Source organism: Bos mutus, chromosome 2 (assembly GCF_027580195.1).
Source record: "Bos mutus isolate GX-2022 chromosome 2, NWIPB_WYAK_1.1, whole genome shotgun sequence".
NCBI classification, from domain to species: Eukaryota; Metazoa; Chordata; class Mammalia; order Artiodactyla; family Bovidae; genus Bos; species Bos mutus.
In genome coordinates, this window is record NC_091618.1 from 11044539 (window position 1) to 11070508 (window position 25970).

The window sequence follows — 25970 nt, forward strand, 5'->3', positions numbered from 1 at the left end:
TAATACCACTTACACATGAAATCTAAAAGAGGGTACACATGAACTCAAATACAAAACAGAAATAGTTACAGATGTAAAAAACTTACAGATACCAGAGGGTAAGGGAGGGGGAAGGATAAGCTGGGAAATTGGGAATGACATATACATACTACTATATATAAAACAGATAACAAATAAGGACCTACTGTAGAGCACAGGGAACTCTATTCGATACTCTGTAATGACCTATATATATGGGGAAAGAATCTAAAAAAAGTGTTGATATAAATATATATATATATATATGATTCACTTTGTTGTACAGCAGAAACTAACACAGCATTGTAAATCAGCTATATTTCAATTAATATTTAAAATCAAATAAAAACACTTTATGCTTAAAAAAAGATAACGTATGAGAAGGGCTCTGTACAGTGCCTGGCACATAGTGTGCACTCAATAAATGGAAGCTCTCATTATACTTTTCTACTAACACAATAGTTGTAATAAGTAACTTGTTACAGTTGCTGTGATAGAGGCTGTTGTGTGTTCTACCTCTTTGAACTCATTTCACAGTATTAAATGAACTGTTAAAGAGACAATAACATAGCATATTCAAAGTGGCATAAAGTAAGCATTAGTTTTATTTCACGCCTTTTTTATGTTAGGACAAAGGGTAAATAAGCAGATGGAAATGCAAGCATCCATATGTTTGAACACAACAGTGTAAACATCATATGTTTGAACACAACAATGATCTTCCTGATCCATGTGTCACAGAGGCAATTCAGGGCACTTCCTTAACTACATAGATTTCACTTCTGGCAGTATCTGAACATCTGGAATGAGGCTGCATACCTCCCTGCCCACAGCCACAAATAATCACAGAGACAGGATGTTCATGTCCCACGACTGATGGCTGCCTACTGCAAGGGATGTTCTTCCCCAAGTTCGCAAAGCATAGCACAGTTCGTACCCACATCCTTAACTATTGTTGTTGTTCAGTCATCTCTGACTCTGCAATGTCATGGACTGAAGCACGCCAGGCTTCCCTGTCCTTCACCATCTCCTGGAGTTTGATCAAACTCATGCCCATTGAGTTGATGATGTCATCCAACCATCTCATCCTCTGTTGGCCCCTTCTCCTCCTGCTTTCAGTCTTTCCCAGCATCAGGGTCTATTCCAATGAGTCAGCCCTTCACACCAGGTGGCCAAAGTATTGGAGCTTCAGCTTCAGCATCAGTCCTTCCAATGAATATTCACGGTTGATTTCCTTTAGGATTGACTGGTCCAAGAGACTCTCAAGAGTCTTCTCAGGCACCACAGTTTGAAAGCATCAATTCTTTGGTGCTCAGCCTTCTTTACGGTCCATCTCTCACATCCGTACATGACTACTGGAAAAACCATAGCTTTGAATAGATGGACCTATTTGTTGGCAAAGTGATGTCTTTGCTTTTTAATACGCTGTCTAGATTTGTTAGAGCTTTTCTTCCAAGGAGCAAGCATCTTTTAATTTTGTAGCTGAAGTCACTGTTCACAGTGATTTTTGGAGCCCAAGAAAATAAAATCTGTCACTGTTTCCATTGTTTCCCTATTTGCCATGAAGTGATGGAACTGAATGCCATGATCTTCATTTTTTGAATGTTGAGTTTTAAGCCATCTTTGTATTCACCTCTTTTCCTCTTCAGCTCAGACAGCAAAGAATCTGCCTGCAATGCAGGAGACACAGGTTTGATCCATGGGTCAGGAAGATCTGCTGGAGAAGGAAATGGCAATCCACTCTGGAATTCTTGCCTGGAGAATTCCATGGACAGAGGAGCTTGGTGGGCTACAATCCATGGGGACTCAAAAGAGTCGGACATGACTGAGCAGCTAACACTCACTCTTCATCAAGAGGCTCTTTAGTCCCTCTTCACTTTCTGCCATTAAAGAGTTATCATCTGCATATCTGAGGTTGTTGACATTTCTCCTGGCAATCTTGATTCCAGATTGTGAGTCATCTAGCTCGCCATTAATGAGGTTCTCTTATTTGCTTGATACTGATTTTTATGAAACAGCTTTTTTTTCTTTCCCATATAAATGTAAAACAAGAATTAAAGGAGGTGGGACTTCCTAGTGGTCCATTGGCTGAGACTCCAAGCTCCCAAAGCAAGAGGCCTGGGTTTGATCCCTGGTTAGGGAACTAGACCCCTCATGTGACAAAGAAGATTGAAGATCTTGAGAGCCACAACTGTGACCAGGCAGAGCCTAATTAATTAATTAATTTTTCAAAAAACTCAAAGAGGTATATCTTGATACCAAAAATTCTAAGCTTTAGCTACTAATTAAAGATATTTCTAGAGGCCAGTTTAAGTAGAATTAAGTGACAAAAAGGACAGTATAAATATTTGAGGTAGGTTCTCCATTTAGGGATTACTGCTGCTGCTGCTGCTGCTGCTAAGTTTCTTCAGTCGTGTCAGACTCTTTGCTACCCCATAGACTGCAGCCCACCAGGCTCCTCCGTCCCTGGGATTCTCCAGACAAGAATACTGGAGTAGGTTGCCATTGCCTTCTCCATTTAGGGATTAACTAGTATTTAAATGATTAGACATCTTGTTTTATTTTTTTCCCCTGGTTCTTTACTCCCCTGGAGGGTTTTTAGAGCACTGATATTTATTTCTCCTGTCTGGATGTGTGCCTGGCTAAATGCAGATCATACATTCCCCTGGGTTTTCACAAACTGACTCTTCTTGCAAAGATGGTGTGGTGCAATGCTCTAGAGTCCAAGTTTTGGAGTCAGGTAGACCTGGGTTTGAATTATAGTTCTTCTATTTACTAGCTCTTTGCAACCCCATGGACTGTAGTCTTCCAGGCTCCTCTGTCCACGGAATTTTCCAAGCAAGATTACTGGCATGGGTTGTCATTTCCTTCTCCAGGGGATCTTCCTGACCCAGGGATTGAACTCTTATCTCTTGTGTCTCTTGCATTAGCAGGCAGAGTCTTTTATCAGTGTGCCATCTGGGAAGCCCTGCAATCTCAAGCAAAAACCTCTGAAGCTCAGTTTCCTCATCTATAAAATGGGCCATATTAGTACCATTGACACTATGATATTAGCTTTATAGAATGAACATGGGTTAAAGGAGATAATACATGCAAACTCCTCAACCTAATCTCACAGAATGGGCTTTTAGTTTTTAGCTACGATTTCATGATCAGTTTTATTTTCATTAAGGTCTCAAAACTTGGTAGCTATTATGATATTATCTATGGTTTCTAACTGCCAGGGTTATTTATGGCTTTGTTGTTTAACTTTTTAAATCTGTTAGTGATTAACATGGGATCATAAAAGAGTCAGACATGACTTAGCGACTAAACAATAAACATGATCTTTAGCCTAGTACCTGGGCACTTTTCTCATCATCTCTGTAACTCTGACAATGCCTGGCACCCTTCCTAGCACATAGTAGGCACTCAGTAAATGGCTGTTGAATCATATTCAGCTGAACTGAACATCCATTCAGATGTTAGCCCAGGAGCTGTGTCACTGAATAGCTGTCATTCCCAAACAGACAGCCAACCCTGACACAGACATGCTTGCATAGTTTGTAAGCCATGATTTCAACTTCTTGGATTGTAGGCACCTCAGTTAATATTCCACTTCACTCACACGACCCTTAGAAGGAACAGACCGACTAAGAGAAATATCCAGTTTAGCAGCGAAGAGAATGAGCCTTGGTCCAGGCAGATCCAGGCTTATACCCTGGCCCCAGCACTGTCTAGCGGGTCAGTTACTTCCTCTCTCTTAGAACCTCAGTCTCTTCATCTGTGAGAAGGGGATAACCACAGCCCGTGTCTCATCAGGTTATGGTGAGAACAGTGACTTCAGTGTGCTGTTCTCTGTTCCTGGAACAATCTTCCTCTGAGTTTCACTCCTGCCTTTTCAGCTCAACTGTCACTTCTTCCAAAAACCCTTCCCAGCTGCCCATGGTAGGATAGGCTCACTGTTAGACTCTCCCTACAATGCCTGCCAATTACCCTTTGTCATTACCTCAACTACTCAGCTCCTTTCCAGATGGTGAACTCCCACAGGATAGGGATGTGTCTGTCTCCTTCATTCCTGTGTCTCCAGTACCCCACAGTCCCCTGGTACATACTATTTTGGGTGGACTGTAGCTGTTAACTAAATGAAATAATGAGAATGGTAATGCACATAAGCACAGAGCCGACCATTTAGCCAGCTCTTGATACAGGACCTACATTATTATCAACAGCACAGTATTGGTACTGAGATTATTCACCTTGAGAAAATTAATACAGTGAGATAAGCAGCAAGTTAATGGTAGGTGTTGTGAATCTAGTTCTGTATCTCGTTTGTTATATGTCCTTGTCCAAATCTTTATTTTTCTCATTTTTTTCACTTTGAAAATGAATATGAGAAATTCACTCTGGTCTCCAGCTTAGCTTGGTCCTTATAAAGTCTGCCCTTTGCAAGATGACACCTGATAGGCTATCCTGTGTCTGCCCAGAGTTTCTAGATGGGGCTCCTCGTACTGCTCTGCTTTCTCATCTGCTCAGTCTTGACCCTTGACCCTAATCCATTCTGACCCCTATCAGTTTGTTACACCAGTTGGCTACCACCCAGCTTCCAGCCTTGAACTACATTCAACCCCACGATAAAGTCCAAAATCCATAAAGTGTCAACTGGAGTCTCATCTTCCCACCTTCCCCTCCTCTGTGCTCCAGCCAGGCTTCCCTGAAGTGTCCTGGAGGCACTAATGTCCCTGAATCAGGGTCTTTAGACCTGCCAGTCCCTTTGCTGGGAACATCGTCCCCACTATCTTTATCAAGTTAACTCCTACTCAACTTTCATGTCTCAGCTTTAACATCACTTCTTCAGGGATTACCTGGTTCCTTTGCAAGAAATTAGGTTTCTCTGCTATATGCTATATGGAGATGGTGAAGGACAGGGAAGACTGTTGCGCTGCAGTCCATGGGGTGGCAAAGAGTCGGACATGATTGAGCAACTGAACAACAACTGCTATATGCCATCTTCCTTATAGATCTGGTGTGACACCTAGTCAGAGCTTCACATTAAAAAATAGAAGAATCTGGACTTATATGTGAAATTTCTGTTTCTAATGCTGGCAAGTAACTTAAAAATTGTAAAACACTGAGGGCTAGCCCCAAATATATACAGAATAGTGACCACCTGTGACCTGCCTGTTTGCAACAAGAGCTGTTCAACCTTGAGCTGAACTTGTTAACTCTTCCTGTGTTAATTATCACTCTGTTTATTAAGTGTTCACTGCATGCCAGGCACTGTGGTTCGTGCTTTGCATAGATGATGTCATGTAACATTCGAAACCACTTGTGAGGTCAATAGAGTTCAAAGAGGTTAAGATAGTTTTGCTCAAAATCATAAGCGGTGGAGCCAAGTGTTAAAAGTCTTTTCACTGCACTACTTGTGTAAAGGACAATTTGTCGGTTTAGAATGGGAGAGGCTTCTGAAGGCTTGCCTGCATGTGTGTTAAGTTGCTTTAATCATGTCTGACTCTTTGTGACCCCCCTGGACTGTAGCCCTCCAGGCTCCTCTGTCAATGGGATTCTCCAGGCAAGAATACTGGAGTGGGGTTACCAGGCCCTTCTCCACGGGATCTTCCTGACCAAGGGATAGAACCCGAGTTTCTTGTGTCTCGTGCGTTGGCAGGCATGTTCTTTACCACTGATGCCACGTAGGCAGCCTGAAGATTTGCCTAACAGCTATCAATATTGGCCGCATGCTCACTATGTGCCAGGCATCGTGCTTTGCTGCTGTTCAGTGGCTCAGGCGTGTCCAACTCTTTGCGACCCCATGGACTGCAGCACACCAGGCTTCCCTGTACTTTACCATCTCCTGGGGCTTGCTCAAACTCATGTCCATTGAGTCAGTGATGCCATCCAACCATCTCATCCTCTGCCACCCCCTTCTCCTCCCGCCTTCAATCTTTCCCAGCATCAGGGTCTTTTCTAATGAGTCAGCTGTTTGCATCAGGTGGCCAAAGTATTGGAGCTTCAGTTTCAGCGTCAGTCCTTCCAATGAATATTCAGGATTGATTTCCTTTAGATTGACAGGTTTGATTTCCTTGCCGTCCAAAGGACTCTCAAGAGTCTTCTCCAACACCACAGTTCAAAAGCATCAGTTCTTCGATGCTCAGCCTTCTTTATGGTTCAACTCTCACATCCATACATGACTACTGGAAAAACCATAGTTTTGACTAGACAGACCTTTGTTGGCAAAGAAATGTCTCTGCTTTTTAATACTCTGTTTAGGTTGGTCATAGCTTTTCTTCCAAGGAGCAAGTGTCTTTTAATTTCATGGCTTCAGTCACCATCTACAGTGATTTTGGAGCCCAAGAAAAGAAAGTCTCTCACTGTTTCCATTGTTTCCCCATCTATTTGCCATGAAGTGATGGGAATGGATGCCATGATCTTCATTTTTTGACTGTTGAGTTTTAAGCCAGCTTTTCACTCTCCTCTTTCACTTTCATCAAGAGGCTCTTTAGTTCCTCTTCGCTTTCTGCCATAAGGGTGGTGTCATCTGCATATCTGAAGTTACTGATACTTCTCCTGGCAATTTGGCTCAAGCTTGTGCTTTATCCAGCCCGGCATTTCACATGATGTACTCTGCATCTAAGTTAAATAAGCAAGGTGACAATATACAGCCTTGACGTACTCCTTTCCCAATTTTTTTTTTTTTTTTTTTTCGGGTCCCACTAAGTTGTATTTGGGCAGCCCCGGGGACAGAAGGCCTGCACCTAAAAGAAGGTGTTGGGCCTCTTGGTGGTGAAGCGTGGCTTGTGCTGGAGATGGAGGACGCACTGGGGCGGTGGGAACTTGATCTTGGAGTCGTGGAACTGCTTGACCGCTGGTCGGAGGCACTTGCTGGCTGCGATCTCCTCCCCCTTCATGATATGGATTGAGTGGGCCGGGCTCGGTGCCGGTGCCGGTAACACTGGGGGACGGCGCCAGCGGTGGTCAGGTCCCGGTACTGCCGGTACATGTCGTGGGTGCCGCTGCGGGAGTCATAGCGTAGCCAGATGCCGAAGTTCTTCACTCGCAGGGGAGATTTCTCGAACACCTGTCCACAGTAGACGACTTCCCCCGAGGATTTCTTCATCTTCAACTGAGACACAAAGTACCAGAAGCGGGAGTTGGCAACAACATGATTCAGCGCAAAAATTCTCATGCGATAGAGGGGCGGCATGCGGCATTTGCGGATCAGCAGGCAGCGCCCCACCACCTTATACTCTCGAAGCGTCCCTGAGGCCTTCATGGCGCTCTACCCACGACTGCTGCCACCCTCGAAAAGGCTCCTTTCTCAATTTTGAACTAATCTGTTGTTCCATGTCTGTTTCTAACTGTTGCTTCCTGACCTGCATACAGGTTTCTCAAGAGGCAGGTCAGGTGGTCTGGTATTCCCATCTCTTTCAGAATTTTCCACAGTTTGTTGTGATCCACACAGTCAAAGGCTTTGGTGTAGTCAATAAAGCGGAAGTAGATGTTTTTCTGGAATTCTCTTGCTTTTTTGATGATCCAACAGATGTTAGCAATTTGATCTCTGGTTCCTCTGCCTTTTCTAAATCCAGCTTGAACATCTGGAAGTTCTTGGTTCACATAATGTTGAAGCCTTGCTTGGAGAGTTTTGAGCATTACTAAGCTAGCACGTGAAATGAGGGCAACTGTGTGACAGTTTGAACATTCTTTGGGATTGGAATGAAAACTGACATTTTCCAGTCCTGTGGCCACTGCTTTTTTCAAATTTGCTGGCATATTGAGTGCAGCACTTTCACAGCATCATCTCTTAGGATTTGAAATAGCTCAGCTGGAATTCCATCACCTCCACTAGCTTTGTTGGCAGTTATGCTTGCTAAGGCCCATTTGACTTCACACTCCAAGAAGTCAGATGTCTGGCTCTAGGTGACAATAACAATAACACCATCATTGTTATTTGGGTCATGAAGATCTTTTTCGTATAGTTCTTCTGTGTATTTTTGCCACCTCCTCTTAATATCTTCTGCTTCTGTTAGGTCCATACCATTTCTGTCCTTTATTGTGCCCACCTTTGCATGAAATATTCCCTTGGTATCTCTAATTTTCTTGAAGAGATCTCTAGTCTTTCCCATTCAATTGTTTTCCTCTATTTCTTTGCATTGGTCACTAAGGAAGGCTGTCTTATCTCTCCTTGCTATTCTTTAGAATCCTGCACTCAGATGGGTATATCTTTCCTTTTTTCCTTTGCCTTTAGCTTGTCTTCTTTTCTCAGCTTTTTTTAAGGCCTCCTCAGACAACTCTTTTGCCTTTTGCATCTCTTTTTCTTGGGGATGGTTTTGATCACCACCTCCGGAACCATGTTACAAACCTCCGAAGTTCCTCAGGTACTGTGTCTATCGGATCAAATCCCTTGAATCTATTTCTCACTTCACTGTATAATCATAAGGGCTTTGATTTAGATCATACCTGAATGGTCTAGTTGTCTTCCCTGCTTTCTTCAATATAAGTCTGAATTTGGCAATAAGGAGTTTATGATCTGAGCCACAGTCAGCTCCTGGTCTTGTTTATGCTGACTGTATAGAGCTTCTCCATCTTTGGCTGCAAAGAATATAATCAATCTGATTTTGGTATTGACTCTCTGGGGATGTCCATGTGTAGAGTAGTCTCTTGTGTTGTTGGAAGAGGGTGTTTTCTATGACCAGTGCATTCTCCTGGCAAAACTCTTGTTAGTCTTTGCCCTGCTTCATTTTGTACTTGCCTGTTACTCCAGGTAGCTTGCCTGTTACTTGGCAAACTTGCCTGTTTGCCAAGTCAAACTTGCCTGTTACTCCAGGTAGCTCTTCACTTCCTCCTTTTGCATTCCACTCCCCTGTGATGAAAATGACATCTTTATTTTTTTGGTGTTAGTTCTAAAAGATCTTGTAGGTCTTCATAGAATCTTTCAACTTCAACTTCTTCAACCTTAGTGACTGGGGCATAGACTTTGGTTACTGAGATATTGAATGGTTTGCCTTGGAAACGAACTGAGATCATTCTGTCATCTTTGAGATTGCACCCAAGTACTGCATTTCGGATGCTTTTGTTGACTATGAGGGCTACTCCATTTCTTCTAATGGATTCTTGCCCACAGTAGTAGATATAATGTACAGTAGGGAGATCAAATCAGTCAGTCCTAAAGGAAATCAACCCTGAATATTCATTGGAAGGACTGATGCTGAAGCTGAAGCTCCTATAAATTTGGCCACCTGATGCGAAAAGCTGACTCATTGGAAAAGATCCTGATACTTTGGCAGATTGAGGGAAGCAGGAGAATGGGACAACAGAGGATGAGACAACTGGATGGCATCACCAACTCAATGGACATGAGTTTGAGAAAACTCTGGGAGACAGTGAAAAAGGACAGGGAAGCCTGGCATGCTGGAGTCCAGTGGGTCGCAAAGAGTTGGACATGACTTAGTGACTTAACAACAATAATTATCAGCTTATGTTTGTGTCAGAGCAGTGGTCTGACCAGCAAAGAGTAAAATTTATTTTAAGTCCTGTTTCTCTAATCCAGAGTCCCACAGAGGTCTTAATTGAAGTGGGATCCTTTTAGTTCAATGCATCTGCTGTTGAGAGATGTGGCCAGCAGGGGGCAGCAACATTCACAGCCTCAATTCTGCAAAGTCCAAAGCAAGGGTGAGGAAGTTTAATAGTTTTTATTTATTTGCATATTGTTCTCTGATTGGCCCAGTAAATTCTTTGCCAATTAATTGGACCTGGTTCTCAGCCCATAAAGGACTACCAAGGCTTTGGTAGCCTTTCACAGTTTGTGAAAGAAAAGATCTCAGGATCTGAAACTAAGGTGAAGTCATTCCGCCCAGTGGGGAGTTTAAACTGTGTTAGGTGGAACTGGTTTTCAGTGGTCCCCAACACTTTCTGAGATCTTCAGTTCAGTTCAGTTCAGTTCAGTCGCTCAGTCGTGTCCAACTCTTTGCGACCCCATGGACTGCAGCTGGGCTTCCCCATCCATCACCAACTCCTGGAGCTTACTCAAATTCACATCCATTGAGTCGGTGATGCCATCCAACCATCTCATCCTCTGTCATCCCCTTCTGAGATCTTAGCTTTTTCTTTTGCAAAAATCTTATTTTGTTGTTATTTTTAAGGCATAGTAATGTGTACATTTAAGGAAAAATTCAATAGCACAAAAGAGCACACATTATAGATTGAATCAGTTTCTCTATCACATTCAAATCACACTATTTTCCCACCTCAGAGAATCCTTTCTGGAAAACCCAAATCATAGGAACAGAAAACAAATCAGTAGATGCCACAGGCTCGGTGAGAAGAAGGTGTTGACCACAAAAGACAGCACAAAGGAAAATTTTGGGGTGATGGACAGTTTTTAATTAGATTATTATGGTAGTGGAAACACAGGAATATATGTGTTTGACTCATAGAGCTGAACACCAAAGTGCATGAAATTCATTGTATGTTTTTAAAGAAAGCCTTCCTCAGTGATCAATGCAAAGAAATAGAGGAAAATAACAGAATGGGAAAGACTAGAGATCTCTTCAAGAAAATTAGAGATACCAAGGGGACATTTCATGCAAAGATGGGCTCGATAAAGGACAGAAATGGTATGGACCTAACAGAAGCAGAAGATATTAAGAAGAGGTGGCAAGAATACACAGAAGAACTGTACAAAAAAGATCTTCATGACCAAGATAATCACGATGGTGTGATCACTCACCTAGAGCCAGACATCCTGGAATGTGAAGTCAAGTGGGCCTTAGAAAGTATTACTATGAACAAAGCTAGTGGAGGTGATGGAATTCCAGTTGAACTATTTCAAATCCTGGAAGATGATGCTGTGAAAGTGCTGCACTCAATATGCCAGCAAATTTGGAAAACTCAGCAGTGGCCACAGGACTGGAAAAGGTCAGTTTTCATTCCAATCCCAAAGAAAGGCAATGCCAAAGAATGCTCAAACTACCACAAAAAATTGCACTCATCTCACACGCTAGTAAACTAATGCTCAAAATTCTCCAAGCAAGGCTTCAGCAATACATGAACCATGAACTTCCAGATGTTCAAGCTGATTTTAGAAAAGGCAGAGGAACCAGAGATCAAATTGCCAACATCTGCTGGATCATCAAAAAAGCAAGAGAGTTCCAGAAAAACATCTATTTCTGCTTTATTGACTATGCCAAAGCCTTTGACTGTGTGGATCACAATCAACTGTGGAAAATTCTGAAAGAGATGGGAATACCAGACCACCTGACCTGCCTCTTGAGAAACCTGTAGGCAGGTCAGGAAGCAACAGTTAGAACTGGACATGGAACAACAGATTGGTTCCAAATAGGAAAAGGAGTATGTCAAGGCTGTATATTGTCACCCTGCTTATTTAACTTTTATGCAGAGTACATCATGAGAAATGCTGGGCTGGAGGAAGCACAAGCTGGAATCAAGATTGCTGGGAGAAATATCAATAACCTCAGATATGCAGATGACACCACCCTTATGGCAGAAAGTGAAGAGGAACTAAAAAGCCTCTTGATGAAAGTGAAAGAGGAGAGTGAAAAAGTTGGCTTAAAGCTCCACATTCAGAAAACGAGGATCATGGCATCTGGTCCCATCACTTCATGGGAAATAGATGGGGAAACAGTGGAAACAATGTCAGGATTTATTTTGGGGGGCTCCAAAATCACTGCAGATGGTGACTGCAGCCATGAAATTAAGAGACACTTGTTCCTTGGAAGGAAAGTTATGACCAACCTAGATAGCATATTCAAAAACAGAGATATTACTTTGCCAACAAAGGTCCATCTAGCCAAGGCTGTGGTTTTTCCAGTGGTTGTGTATGGATATGAAAGTTGGACTGTGAAGAAATCTGAGCCCTGAAGAATTGATGCTTTTGAACTGTGGTGTTGGAGAAGACTCTTGAGAGTCCCTTGGACTGCAAGGAGATCCAACCAGTCCATTCTGAAGGAGATCAGCCCTGGGATTTCTTTGGAAAGACTGATGCTGAAGCTGAAACTCCAGTACTTTGGCCACCTCATGCGAAGAGTTGACTTATTGGAAAAGACTCTGATGCTGGGAGGGATTGGGGGCAGGAGGAGAAGGGGACAACAGAGGATGAGATGGCTGGATGGCATCACCGACTGGATGGATGTGAGTTTGGGTGACCTCCGGGAGTTGGTGATGGACAGGGAAGCCTGGCGTGCTGTGATTCATGGGGTCGCAAAGAGTCGGACACGACTGAGAGACTGAACTGAACTGAACTGAAAGAACAAAATAAGACAAAACCTCGTACTTCACCTCCTCACCAAAGTCATTGATTTCACGTTGACATAACAGCACTTATTGATATAAATAAATAGTTTTTCCTTACCAGAAATGTTTTTTAAAAGTATTTTGCACACTCATCTGCTCCCATCTTTTCTAAAAAATAATTAAATTTATTTATTTTTATTTGATTGCACTTGGTCTTAGTTGCAGCATGTGGGATCTAGTTCCCCAACCAGGAATTGAACCCGGGCCCTCTGCATTGGGAGCACAGTCTTCCACTGAACCACCCAGGAAGTCCATGTTTTTTTGTTTTTGTTTTAATTAACAGCTTTTTTGTAAATAGCTATACCATAGGTCTTTGTTGGTTATCTATTTTATGTATGTATGTATATATGGATCTCCTTGGACAGCAAGGAGATCAAATCAGTCAATCCTAAAGGCAATCAACCTTGAACACTCATTGGAAGGACTGATGCTGAGGCTGAAACTCCAATACTTTGGCCACCTGATGCAAAGAGCCAACTCATGATGCTGGGAAAAATTGAAAGCAGAAGAGGGCAACAGGATGAAATGGTTGGATGGCACCACCGATTTAATGGACATGAACTTGGGCAAACTCTGAGAGATGGTGAGGGATAGGGAAACCTGGCGTGCTGTGGTCCATGGGGTCAAAAAGAGTCGAACACGACTTGGCGAGTGAACAACAACATGTATATATGTATGTGTGTGTGTATCTCTCTATATGTATGTAGTATTTATTTATTATTTTTGGCTGTGCCTTGCGGGAGTTTGCAGGAGCTTAGTTCTCCAACCAGGGATGGAACCTGCACCTCCTGCAGTGGAAGCTTGCAGTTCACTGGACCACCAGGGAATTCCCCAGTTACCTATTTTAAAGATAGCAGTGTGTGACACGTCAAGCCTAAACTCCTAATCTATCCCTCCCTGCCCTCCTTCCCCTCTTGTAACCATAAATTCGTTCTCTTAAGTCTGAGTCTATTTCTGTTTTTTTTTTTTTTTAAGATTCCATACGTAAGCAACATCACATGATATTGTGACTGTCTGACTTGCTTCACTCAAGATAATAATCTCTGGATCCATCCATGTTGCTGCAAGTGCCATTATTTCATTCTTTTGAATGGTTAAGCTTTTTTTTTTTTAATAGAGAAATATTTCAGGCAGGCTGAAATATTTCAGCCTTTTATGTAACACTCAAGTACCTTTCATCAACTTTGTTAAATTTTAGCGTTTTGCCTTATTTCCTTGCAGTTTTTTCAAGGAAAAAAAAAAATCAGAGACATGTTTTAAGCCCCAAAGTATTCTTCCTTTCACCTACCTCTTTCCTTTCTCATCAAGAGGTAGTCACTTTCCAGGGCTTCTCTGGCGGTCCAGTGGTTAAGAATCTGCCTCCCAATACAGGGGACATAGGTTCAGTCCCTGGTCTGGGAAGATCCCACATGCCTCAGGGCTGCTAAGCCCACTCACCATAACCACTGAGCCCATGTGCCGAAACTACAAATGGCTACATGCTCTATAGCCCATCCTCTGAAACAAGAGAAAGAGAGGCTTGAGTAAAGCAACTACAGAGTAGCCCCTGCTCTCCGAAACTAGAGAAAGCACATTCAATCAATTAAGACCCAGCACAGCCAAAAATAAATAAATAAATAAAATTTTAAGGTGGTAGAACAGGGTTTAAAAATAATCACTTACCTGAATATTTTATTTATACATATGATTTTGTATTTTGACAATGTATTTGTGAACACAAACAATACACAGTGCTGTTTGGCACATTTAAAAATTTTATACACAAGGTATCAAGATGTATCTATCCTACAGCTTTTTTCCCCTCAGTATTTTGTTTTATCCATATTGATAACCACTAGCTTTAGATTATTCATTTTAACTGTTTTGATGTATTCTGGATTACAGATAGATCACAATTAACTTGCCTATTCTCCAGGTAGATTGTCTCAATTTTTTTCTTTATTTCTTTATTTCTAACACTGCTACAATGATCAAGCTTGTACCTGCAGCCTGAGTCAGTGTTCCCTGCTGAAAAATTGGAAGCTTAAAAAAAATATAAAGATGAAAACTAATATTACTCATCATAACTTTTTTTTTGAGCTGGTACTGTGTAATAATAAATAGATACTATTATTTTAACCAGGTATTTTGCTGGTACCTTATATATGTTACTTTAATTCTCACCAACCTATATATTAGGTACTGTTAGTATTATGTTTCCTATTGTAAAATGAGGAAACTGAATTCTTTTTAAAAAATTTATTTGATCTGAATAGAAACAGAAGTGTAGAGACTGAATCTTTCTGGGTTTAAATAACTTGGCTGACGGCACCCAAATAGAAACTGACCGAACAGCTCTCTGTTGCCAAAGCTTGTGCTGTTAAATTAATATTATGCTCCAATAGTTTCCCAAAGCCCCAAATCCAGAAATGCTAATAGTTGAAAATAGTCTTTACTGTTAATTCACCACTCAGAAGACAAGAGAGGACTTGCTTGGGCCACCTCCCACTTAAAAATTTTATCAGAAGTATATATGTGCAGAAAAGCATACACATCCTATTGATTAATTTTGACAAACTGAATATACACATATAACCAGCACACAGATCAAAACCCAGAATATCATTAGCGTTTAGAAAATCTCCTCTCACCCAATCTTCCAGACACTGCTTTTCCACTTGGAAAGGTAGCTGCTATCCCAGCTTTCAACAGACTATTTTTGCCTGTTTCGTTTTTTATTTATGTGAAATTATACAAGTATACACTACTTGGTCTGGCTTCTTTCATTTAATATTATTTGTGAGAATCATCCATATAGTTGATTATAGTGTATTAAAGGGCACAAAAGGCATATGGGACAACGTACATTTTGCAAAGAATTATGAGCATCAGTGAGAATGTAGCCAGCTATGACTGAAGATGAGATGATAACAATGGATTCGAGTGTAGAGAATGGGCAAATCTGAGTCTTGCAACAGATGGTGTGGGACCTCTTTTGCCTCCTGTCATCTCAGTCTGACCTTAGATTCTAGCTCAAACGGCAGAAAACAGTTGGGTGGGGGCTTCAACTCTCCTGGCTCCTTCTGCAAGCTGTTCTGGAACTCTTCCCTAAGACACTGGTGGGAGCCTACCTGGAAGTGGGAGGAAAGTTGATGCCCTTGGGTCATCCTAACCAGAGGGGGATGGGAGTCAACGGATAAATGCTTCTTTGTGACAGGTTGATTACACTGAGAAGCTTTCTAGGAAATCCTCAGATGACATTGGTAGGATCTAGCCCCAGGCACCTGCAGCAGTGAACATCTTGGTAATGAATTTTTGTGTTGACTTTTCTTCTTTCCCCATTTTACTCTTTATTTTTACATTAAATCCTTGAGGTCACGTTCCAACTAAATTATCAGCAACTAGCCGTTGTCTTGGGTTTGGTTTTCTGGGGGAAATTCTAATTACAACATATGTAAAATTTCTGGTTCTTGGCAAATGTTCAAGAAAAAGTAGCAGTTTCATTATTACTATTACTGTTACCACCATTATTGTGTACGCTTAGTCGCTCAGTCACGTCCGACTCTTTGTGATCCCATGGACTGTAGCCGGCTAGGCTCCTCTGTCCATGGGATTTCCCAGGCAAGAATACTGGAGTGGGTTGCCATTTCCTTCTCCAGGGGATCTTCCCAACCTAGGGATTGAATCCACATCTCCTGACTTTTGCTTTTGTCCTAGGGTACTGGGAAGCCACTGAAGAAGTTTTCCTTTTTTTAAAACAATTTTTTATTGTATTATTTTTCAGGTTTAATGGCATATAATTGGCAAACAATAAACAGCATATATTTAAAGCATGCAGTTTGATGAGTTGTTTTATCACCACCCCCTCCCCCAACACTGTGAGGCTTACGGGATCTCAGCTCCTCCACCAGCGATTGAACCTGCACCCTAGACAGTGAAAGCCCCAGAGTCAGAATTCCCAGTTTTGGTTTATTTAAAATTCATCATATACCTTTGAAACCATAACCACAATCAAGAAAGGTAACACACCTGTGTGAATGAAAACTATTGCCTGCCATATCAGTTAAACAAAGGATGTTGCTGCCATCAAGTCTCCTGGATGGTAAGCCCCGAGGGAACGCAAGATAGAGATAGGATGACCGCCAGCCATCTAGCACCCTGAGGTAACTCAGGATGAGAAAACACAGGATGCTAGCCCTAGAAACCTGAAGTGCTGATCAAAGAAATGATTTCAGTGGGCCCAAACTCTTTCATCTTCCCATATGTAGAAAACCACTAAATTCCTTGGGACATCTGGTTTTCTTTAATTAACAATAATCTTGATTATTTCTTGACTACGATAAAGCCTTTGACTGTGTGGATCACCACAAACTGTGAAAAATTTTTAAAGAGATGGGAATACCAGACCACCTGACCTGCCTCCTGAGAAATCTGTATGCAGGTCAAGAAGCAACAGAACTGGACATGGAATAATGGACTGGTTGCAATTGGGAAAGGAGTACGTCAAGGCTGTATATTGTCACCTTACTTATTTAACTTATATGCAGAGTAAATCATGCTAAATGCCAGACTGGATGAAGCACAACCTGGAATCAAGATTGCCAGGAGAAATATCAATAACCTCAGAAATGCAGATGAAACCACCCTTATGGCAGAAAGCGAAGAGGAACTAAAGAGCCTCTTGATGAAAGTGAAAGAGGAGAGTGAAAAAGATGGCTTAAAACTCAACATTCAGAAAACTAAGATCATGGCATCTGGTCCCATCACTTTATGGCAAATAGATAGGGAAACAATGGAAACAGTGACAGACTTTCTTTCCTTGGGCTCCAAAATCACTGCAGATGGTGACTGCTGCCATAAAAGACACTTGCTCCTTGGAAGAAAAGTTATGACCAACCTAGATAGCATACTAAAAAGCAGAGACATTACTCTGCTGACAAAGGTTCATCTAGTCAAAGCTATGTTTTTTTCCAGTAGTCATGTATAGATGAGAAAGTTGAACCATAAAGAAAGCAGAGCACAGAAGAATTGATGCTTTTGAACCATGGTGTTGCAGAAGACTCTTGAGAGTCATTTGGACAGCAAGGAGATCAACCCAGTCAATCCTAAAGGAAATCAGTCCTGAATATTCATTGGAAGGGCTGAAGCTGAATCTCCAATACTTTGACTACCTGGTGCGAAGAACTGACTTAGAAAAGACCCTGATGCTGGAAAAGATTGAAGGCAGGAGGAGAAGGGGACAACAGATGATGAGATGGTTGGATGGCATCACTGACTCGATGGACATGAATTTGAGCAAGCTCTAGGAGTTGGTGATGGACAGGGAAGCCTGGGTTGTTGCAGCCCGTGGGGTTGCAAAGAGTTGGCCACAACTGAGCGACTGAACTGAATTGAACTGAACTGAATCTTTTCATGTTCCCATTACTCAGTCTTTGTTACAAAAACTCCTGCATATCCTGGCTCCCTCCTTGCCGCTTCAGCACAGTCTGAGTTATCTGAGATATTGTGTCCCAGGGTTAAGTCTTCAGTTTTATCCACCAAATAAAACATTACTATCAACTTTTATGTCGTGCATTTTTTTTCGTCAACACCTGTCACCCCAAAAGTTTCCTCAATTCCTTTATTATCCCACCCTATTGTGCTCCTGCTTCTTTGGCCCCAGGCAACCACCTATTCTGCTTTTTTTCAGGATAATTCCTAGAATTTATGTAAATGTAACCATATCAGATATACTCTTTTATGTCTGACTTCTTTCACTCAGTAATTATTTTAAGATTCATCATTAAATCATATGTATTAGTAGCTCATTCCTTTTTATTACTGAAGAGTATTCCATTGTATAAATATTCATTTACTTTTTTATTATACATTTATTTATTTATGTTTTGGTTGTGCTGAGTCTTTGTTGCTGTGCTGGCTTTTCTCTGTTGCAGAAAAGCGAGGTACTCTCCAGTCGCGGCGCGAGGGCTTCTCATTACCAGGCCGTGTCTTGTTGCTGTGTGCAGGCTCTAGGCTCACAGGCTTCCGAAGCTGCAGGATGTAGGCTCAGTAGTTGTGGCATCCAGCTTTAGTTGCTCTGCAGCATATGGAATCTTCCCAGACCAGGGATCAAACCCGTCTCCCCTGCATTGGCAGGGAGATTCTTATTCACTGTACCACCAGGGAAATGCCCACTTTAAAATAAACATGTATTTACTTGGCTGTGCCTCGTCTTGGTTGTGGCACTCAGGATCTTTCAGTTGCAGATGAGAACTCTTAGCTGTAACATGTTAGATCTAGTTCCCTGACCGGGGATTGAACCTGGACCCTCTGCATTTGGGTGCATGGAGTCTTAGCCACTGGACAACCAGGGAAATCCATTTACCTTTTGGAGGACATTTGAGTTGTTTCTAGTCTTTGGCTAGTTACAAATAAAGCTGCTGTGAACATTCACCTTCAAGTCTTTCTGCAGATGTACGCTTTCATTTTCTTGCGTAAATACCTAACGTAGGTAAGTGGTTGGGCCATATGGTAGATGTATATTTAATTTTTAAAGAAACTGCCAGACTGTTTCTCAGAGTGGCTGTATCATCTTACAATCCCACCAGCAATGAATGAGAATTCCCGTTGCGCTACAGTCTTGCTAACACTTGATAACTGCCAGTCTTTTTAATGTTAGCCATTTCAGTGGGTGTATAATGTTACCTTACTGCGGTTTTAATTTGCATTTCCTTAACATCTTTTATGCATTTATTTGCCATCCATTTATCATCTTTGATAAAGTGTCTCTCTTAAATCTTTTTTTCTTTTTGAACTAGGCTGTTTGTCTTGAGTTGAAAGAGTTCTTTGTGTGTTGTAGATACTGGTCCTTTGTTAGCTATAGGTTTTGCTACCATTTCACCCAGGTCTTTGGCTTGCCTTTTCATTTTCATAACCGTGTTTTAAAGAGCAGAACTGTTAATTCTGACGATGTGCAGTTTATCAGTTTGTTTCCTTTATTGTGTGTTTGAAAGTCACACGAATTTTCTCCTGTATTTTACTCTATAGGTTTTGTAGCTCAAAGTTTTACATTTAGGTCTAACTTTTTTGTGACACAATGGGTTTGGCATTTACAAAGATCCTCTGGCAGTGGGAAGGAAGGTGTTTGAAGGGTGTCCACTGCCTGGAGGCCTGAAACTAAAGAAATTTGGAAAGGTGATGGTGCGTTCCCCTAGACAGGAGTGGGAAAACTGATAAGGAACTGGGATGACTGGACTTAAGCGGCTGAAGGAGATAATAAAAATGAATCCTGGGTTTCTTCCTTATGCACTAAAATTGAGGATAACTTGATTTTAAGTGTACTGCATTTCAAATTGACCCTCAATAGTTTTGCTTCACACCCCTCCACCACCACCCCCACCCGCCACCACTTTGGGAAGATTATTCCTGCCTGGAAAATCCCATGGAAGGAGAAACCTGGTAGGCTACAGTCCATGGGGTCGCAAAGAGTCGGACACGACTGAGCGACTTCACTTCACTTCATAATTGAAATTCAGCCGGACAGGGGCTGGACAGATTTCTGTAACAGCACACCTGCACCCTGAGCACTCCCTGGAGCCCAGTATTGAACTCTCTCCTTCCAAGTCCAAATGCCTTTGTCCTCCTCCGGACCAGGAAAAGTGCGGGGCATGCTGCGAGACGCCGTATGGGAACGACCAGCCCAGAGCCGAGAGAGGTTCCCGCCATTTTGTCCGGCCCCTGCCGTGGCCGGCTCCTCTCGGAGACTACAAGTCCCATGAGCCCCCGCGGCGACACTTCCTACCCCTCACTGTCCGGCCCGCTGCCTTTCCCCCCTCCTGGGGGCCGAAGCCTGAGGCTGCAGCCTGGCGGCCGGCAGGCCAGGCAGGATTTCCGGGGGAAACTGCTGTGGAGGCTGAAGAGGCGGCGGCGGCGCCCCGGGTGAGTTCGGCGAGTAAAGGAAAGTGAGCGGGAAGTGCGCAGGGTCGGCCTGTGGGTGCTCGGTAGGTCCGGCCGCGTTCTCGGCTCCGCGAGGGGCTTGCGGTGCGGGCCAGGGTAACGGCCGGGCCGGGGTCGCTTCGAGCCAGGGCAGGGCGGGGGATGGCCGCCGCCTCCTCCTCCGCCCTCCCACAACCGTTCCCCGTGGCTTCTCCGCCTGCGGCGCGCCCCGCGCGGGCTTGCCCTCTCCGCCCACCGACTTGGCGGGGCCCTTTTGTCTCGGCAGCTTTGCGCCCCTTTGTGCCCGGGCGTCGAGTCACCTCCTCGGGGGAGCCCTCCGGGCCATTCCCTGATGGGGGCCGGTCCCTGGGAATCCGGTCACTGTAACCAGATCAGGTCGAAGTCCATTTTTCAAACCTGCCCTCCCTCATACCTCTGCATCCCAGCTGGGCAGCTCGAAGGCTTCGGAGCACAGGCGAGGCAGACGGAGTTTCTGCCGAAAACCTCGAGTTTATTGTCCAACTCTTAAACGTCAGCCCCGGGTGGCTTCACGACACTAATCTCCTCCAGGCATTTTTCTCGATAGGGGGATGGGCCTATGGGAAAGAAGCTAGCCCCGCTCCCAGAGAAACCGGGAAAGAATCGGATTTGCTGCTCTGTCTGTATGGGTCGCGGCCGTGATCGAGGAAATCACAGAACCTATGCGAATGGCCAGAATGGTAGTTCACATACCTCTAGAATCTCGGAGGAGAGAAAGTGATTTCTAGGGCAACGAGCAGCCTCTATCACAGCACGCAAAAAAATGTCTACAGTAGTTCATCCGACCGCCCTCTATTCCCCTCAAATCCATGTTTTACTTCTGCTTAAAACAAAAGTTGAAAGCAGACGTCCATTAGTAGAAGGACTTGACTTATAGAGAAACCAAAAACCTAGTGGCTTCTAGAAAACTAACTCATAATAGAAGTGATTTACTGCTGAGAATCCCAAATTGTGTTACTGATATTGTGTAGGGGTTTGTTGTTGTTCAGTCCCTAAATCCAGTTGGTCGGACTCTTTGCGACCCCTTGGAGTGCAGCACGCCAGGCTTTCCTGTCCTTTACTATCTTCCAGAGTTTGCTCAAATTCATGTCCATTGAGCTGGTGATGTTATCCAGCCATCTTGTCCTCAGTCGTCCCCTTTTCCTCCTGCCTTCAGTCTTTCCCAGCATCAGGGTCTTTTCCAATGAGTTGGCTCTTCGCATCAGGTGGCCAGAGTATTGCATCTTCAGCTTCAGCATCAGTCCTTCCAATGAATATTCAGGGTTGATTTCCTTTAAGATTGACTGGTTTGATCTCCTTGCTGTCCAAGGGACTCTCAATAGTTTCCTCCAGCACCCCAGTTTGAAAGCATCAATTCTTCAGAGCTTAACCTGCTTTATGGCCCAACTCTCACATCCATACCTGATTACTGAAAATAGGAAATATTCGATTTGTAATCTGTCAATGAGTGGAGATTGCGTTTTTCTGACTCTGCTTTGAAGAAGCATCCACAGAATTATTCTAGAACTTGACTGTTAATTATTTGTTCAAACATGACAGTGCTATCAGTACCTTTTTTGAAGCCTCGCCACCTGGCGTGCAAGATTTAGTTCCCCTGCTGCTAAGTCACTTCAGTCGTGTCCGACTCTGTGGGACCCCATGAGACGGCAGCCCACCAGGCTCCCCTGTCCCTGGGATTCTCCAGGCAAGAACACTGGAGTGGGGTGCCATTTTCTTCTCCAATGCATGAAAGTGAAAAGGGAAAGTGAAATCGCTCAGTCATGTCCGACTCTTAGTGACCCCATGGACTGCAGCCTACCAGGTTCCTCTGTCCATGGGATTTGCCAGGCAAGAGTACTGGAGTGGGTTGCCCTTGCCTTCTCCCCTACCAGGGCTCAAACCCATGCCTTCTGCAGTGGAAGTCCAGAGTCCACTTCTGACTACTGGAAAAACCATAACCTTGACTAGACGGACCTTTGTTGGCAAAGTAGTGTCTCTGTTTTTTAATACGCTGTCTAGGTTGATCATAACTTTCCTTCCAAGGAGCAAGCGTCTTTTAATTTCATGGCTGCAATCACCATCCGCAGTGATTTTGGAACCCAAAAAATAAAGTCAGCCACAGTTTCCACTGTTTCCCCATCTATTTGGCATGAAGTGATGGGACTGGATGCCGTGATCTTAGTTTTCTGAATGTTGAGCTTTAAGCCAACTTTTTCACTCTCTTCTTTCACTTTCATCAAGAGGCTCTTTAGTTCTTCTTCACTTTCTGCCATAAGAGTGGTGTCATCTGCATATCTGAGGTTATTGATATTTCTCCCAGCAATCTTGATTCCAGCTTGTGCTTCTTCCAGCCCAGCGTTTCTCATGATATTCTCTGCATATAAGTTAAATAAGCAGGGTGACAATATACAGCCTTGACATACTCCTTTTCCTATTTGGAACCAGTCTGTTCCATGTCCAGTTCTAACTGTTGCTTCCTGACCTGCATACAGGTTTCTCAAGAGGCAGGTCAGGTGGTCTGGTATTCCCATCTCTTTAAGAATTTTCCACAGTTGATTGTGATCCACACAGTCAAAGGCTTTAGCATAGTCAATAAAGCAGAAATAGATGTTTTTCTGGAACTCTCTTGCTTTTTTGATGATCCAGCAGATGTTGGCAATTTGATCTCTGGTTCCTCTGCCTTTTCGAGAACCAGCTTGAACATCTGGAAGTTTACGGTTCACATATTGCTGAAGACTGACTTGGGGAATTTTGAGCATTACTTTTACTAGCGTGTGAGATGAGTGCAATTGTGCAGTAGTTTGAGCATTCTTTGGCATTACCTCATACCTATTGCAGTTATTTATCATAACACCGCCAACAGCTTGTGATTTGCTGAAATTTAAATATCGGAGAAAAATAATGGAAATATTTTCATTTGGAGCATCTGATTTATAAGGAAATGGAGTTTCTAGGATCACAAACAATGTCATACTGAAAAGACATGCTGAACATTGCTTCCGTCACCCTGTCTTATGGTCTGCTGGGATCCTTGTGCCTAGGCAGAATGGCAGTTTTATGGGGCCCTGGAGGTGGGGAAGGATGGTGAGTTATTGAGCTGTGGTTTTGACTGATGGTTATTCAAAGTTTTATTTACTAAAAGATTTTGACTAATCTTTGCTTAAAGACATATTAAGAAGTATTTTGGAGAACATATTTACAGCAGCTTTGGCTGTTGAAGAAAGACTGACATTCAGATATTTTTCTAGTCAAAGAGTCAAGACTCAAGAACGTGCTTTCTTAGTTTTTGCTCTTAATAAAAACTTTTGATCAGTTTCAGACTTGCAGTTTAAGCCTTGGGTTTATGTCAGTACATGCCATGAATGTGACATCAGAAATAGAAACCTACTTCACCTCCTTAAATTCTTCTTAGATAAAATGCATTACATGCCAGTGGAATTGAGTCAATACAATTAGTCTAGCCTTTCTAACTAGTAGAAGCCTGTTTTAAATCTCTCTTTTATGAAACCATCATAATGGAAAGGAGTTTTTTTACCTTGTGTTTTTTGGTGTTGGTCTACTCTGTTTCAAATCAATTCAGTCAATGAATATTTATTGAGAGCCTGTTGTGTTTTAAGCTTTTTTGTAGTGCCTGAGAAGAAAGCAATGAGAACAAAAATCTTTCTTCTTTGAGGCTTACAAACTGATTAGGGGTGGATTGGGCGGAGATGTGGAGGTGGTGGTGGTGAGAATGTAGTAGTAAGACTGTGAATAAATATTAAATAAATCCTCTCTTATTTAGTGTGCAGTTTTGAGCAGGAAGCTCTTTGATCTTTAGTTTTCTCATCTTTACCATGGGTGTAATGATTCCTTTTCTACCTAGTTTGAATTGTTTCCAGAATCAAGTAGGATAAAAATTTGGTTACATTGTACCTTTCCACATTCCTGTGGTAAGTTATTGTTACTACTATTAGAAAAGGAACATTGGGGGAAAGTTGTTTGTAAAGAAAAGACAGAATGGCTGGATTCTCTGTTCTGAGAGAACCTGACGTCCCATTGGTAAACCTTCTGTGACTGTTAGACACGTCTTCACCCAGGGCTACCATAAGTCTTCATGTAGGCCTTTTTAAACAGCACGATCAAATAAGACCGTTATTCTTCTATATTGTTAACAGTTATTAATCTTACTGGCTTAATGTCAGGTGCCATGCCCTAGTCTACATCCTTACTGCTTAGCACATGGCTTAGGTATTGCACTGGAACTTCATAAATGTTTGGTGAATGAGTGAATGAGTAACAAAAATAGACAACAGTTGAGTGCCAAAATGGATCTTTTACTCAGCAGATATTTTTGTTTTGCCTATCATGTGCTTGGACTGGGGTTCTGTCCCAGCGGTACAAAGATGTGAAGGTATAGCTTCTGCCTTAAAGCTCACAACATTACAGCACCTAGTAGTCTGGTGAGTGTTAAATAGGGGTGTGCTGTATTGATGCGATAAGGGACTGAATGATTCTGTTCTGGTAGACAGTGAAAGAAGGCATTAGACAGGAAGTAATTTTTTTTTTTTTTTTTTTTTTGCTTGTTCTGGAAGGATTAATAAGAAAAGTTACTGTTAAAAGTTATTCCAGCCAGAGGGGGCAGTTTGAGCATAGGAATGGAGATGCTAAAGTATAAGGTGTGTGTCTGATATGGCTAAAGGTAATTACAGTTGGTTTTTACTTTCTTTTTTTTTTTAATTCAGATACTCCTCCCCATCTAGAAAATTCGAGAATAGCAATAGATTTTTCATCCCAGAAAAATGCATATGAGCAAGCATATGCACATCATTCTAGAAAGTTATGCAGTTCTTAGGAATCTCTGGACCAGTGGGACTGAGAGTTGAAAAGTGCAATGGCTGGTGAAAGGAACAGTTGATGGCTGGATACTGAGAACGATTCTGAATGCTTGTTGAAGACTTCAGGCTATGGGACTTCCCTGGTGGCTCAGTGGTTAGGGTTTAGCACTTTCGGTGCTGTGGCCTGGGTTCAATCTCTGGTCAGGGAACTAAGATCCTGAAAATCGTGCAAAGGCTTGGCCAAAAAAAAAAAAAAAAAAATGACGTTAGCCTTTATGATTAATGAATTGCTAAACCATCAAAAGTTTATTAGCAGGAAATTGATATAATCTGATCTGTTTTGACAGGTAATTGTTTGCTATTTTCAGGATAGTTTAGAGGGTTTAGGAGCATATTTAGAATAAGTGCTAAATAGGAGGTAGGATTGAGGGCTTTTGTTTTTTTTCGGTTTTGTTTTGATTTTAAAGGATGAGAGAGACTTGACATGCTTAAGGAAAAGAAAAGGAGCCAGCAGAGAAGCAGGTATTGAAGTTCTACACACAAGAAAAGGAAGAGAATAGAGAAACCTTGGGAAGAGATAAAATCAAAGCTCATAGAGAGGTGATCCTTGAAAAGGAAACATGAAGAAAGGATGGAAGAAGATATATTTGGAAATGATCAAGGTGGAAGTTGAATTTGGAGTGGGTTACCAACAGCTGATTTTTAATTCGTTACAAAATTGTTTCTGTTTTTGGTTCTTTTTTTTTTTTTTTTGGCTGAGAGACACCTGGGATCTCATCTCCCCAGCCAGGGATTGAACCTGGACTCACTACACTGGAAGAAAAAGTCTTAACCACTGGACTGCCAGGGAAGTCTTCCCATCAGCCTGTTTTGTACCCAGACAGTGATGTAGGTACTTTTCTGTGTGCTATTTCGTTTAATTTTACAAAAATTCTATAG

The 25970-nt window shown here is 42.5% G+C and overlaps 1 protein-coding gene and 1 pseudogene across 11 annotated transcripts in view; one reads left to right on the forward strand and one right to left on the reverse strand.

Moving 5' to 3' along the window:
• Window positions 1–6752: 6752 nt before the first annotated feature.
• LOC102283307 (large ribosomal subunit protein eL20 pseudogene) lies at window positions 6753–7270 on the reverse strand (annotated as a pseudogene).
• Window positions 7271–20056: 12786 nt separating this feature from the next.
• PHACTR4 (phosphatase and actin regulator 4) overlaps window positions 20057–25970 on the forward strand; it is a 109396-nt gene continuing 103482 nt past the window's right edge. For 6 of the 11 annotated variants that reach the window (XM_070383988.1, XM_070384025.1, XM_070383979.1 and 3 more), the window contains exon 1: window positions 20215–25919. The gene's annotated coding sequence lies outside the window, so the exon portion shown is untranslated. The other 5 variants (XM_070383930.1, XM_070383940.1, XM_070383995.1 and 2 more) reach the window with 3 other exon arrangements.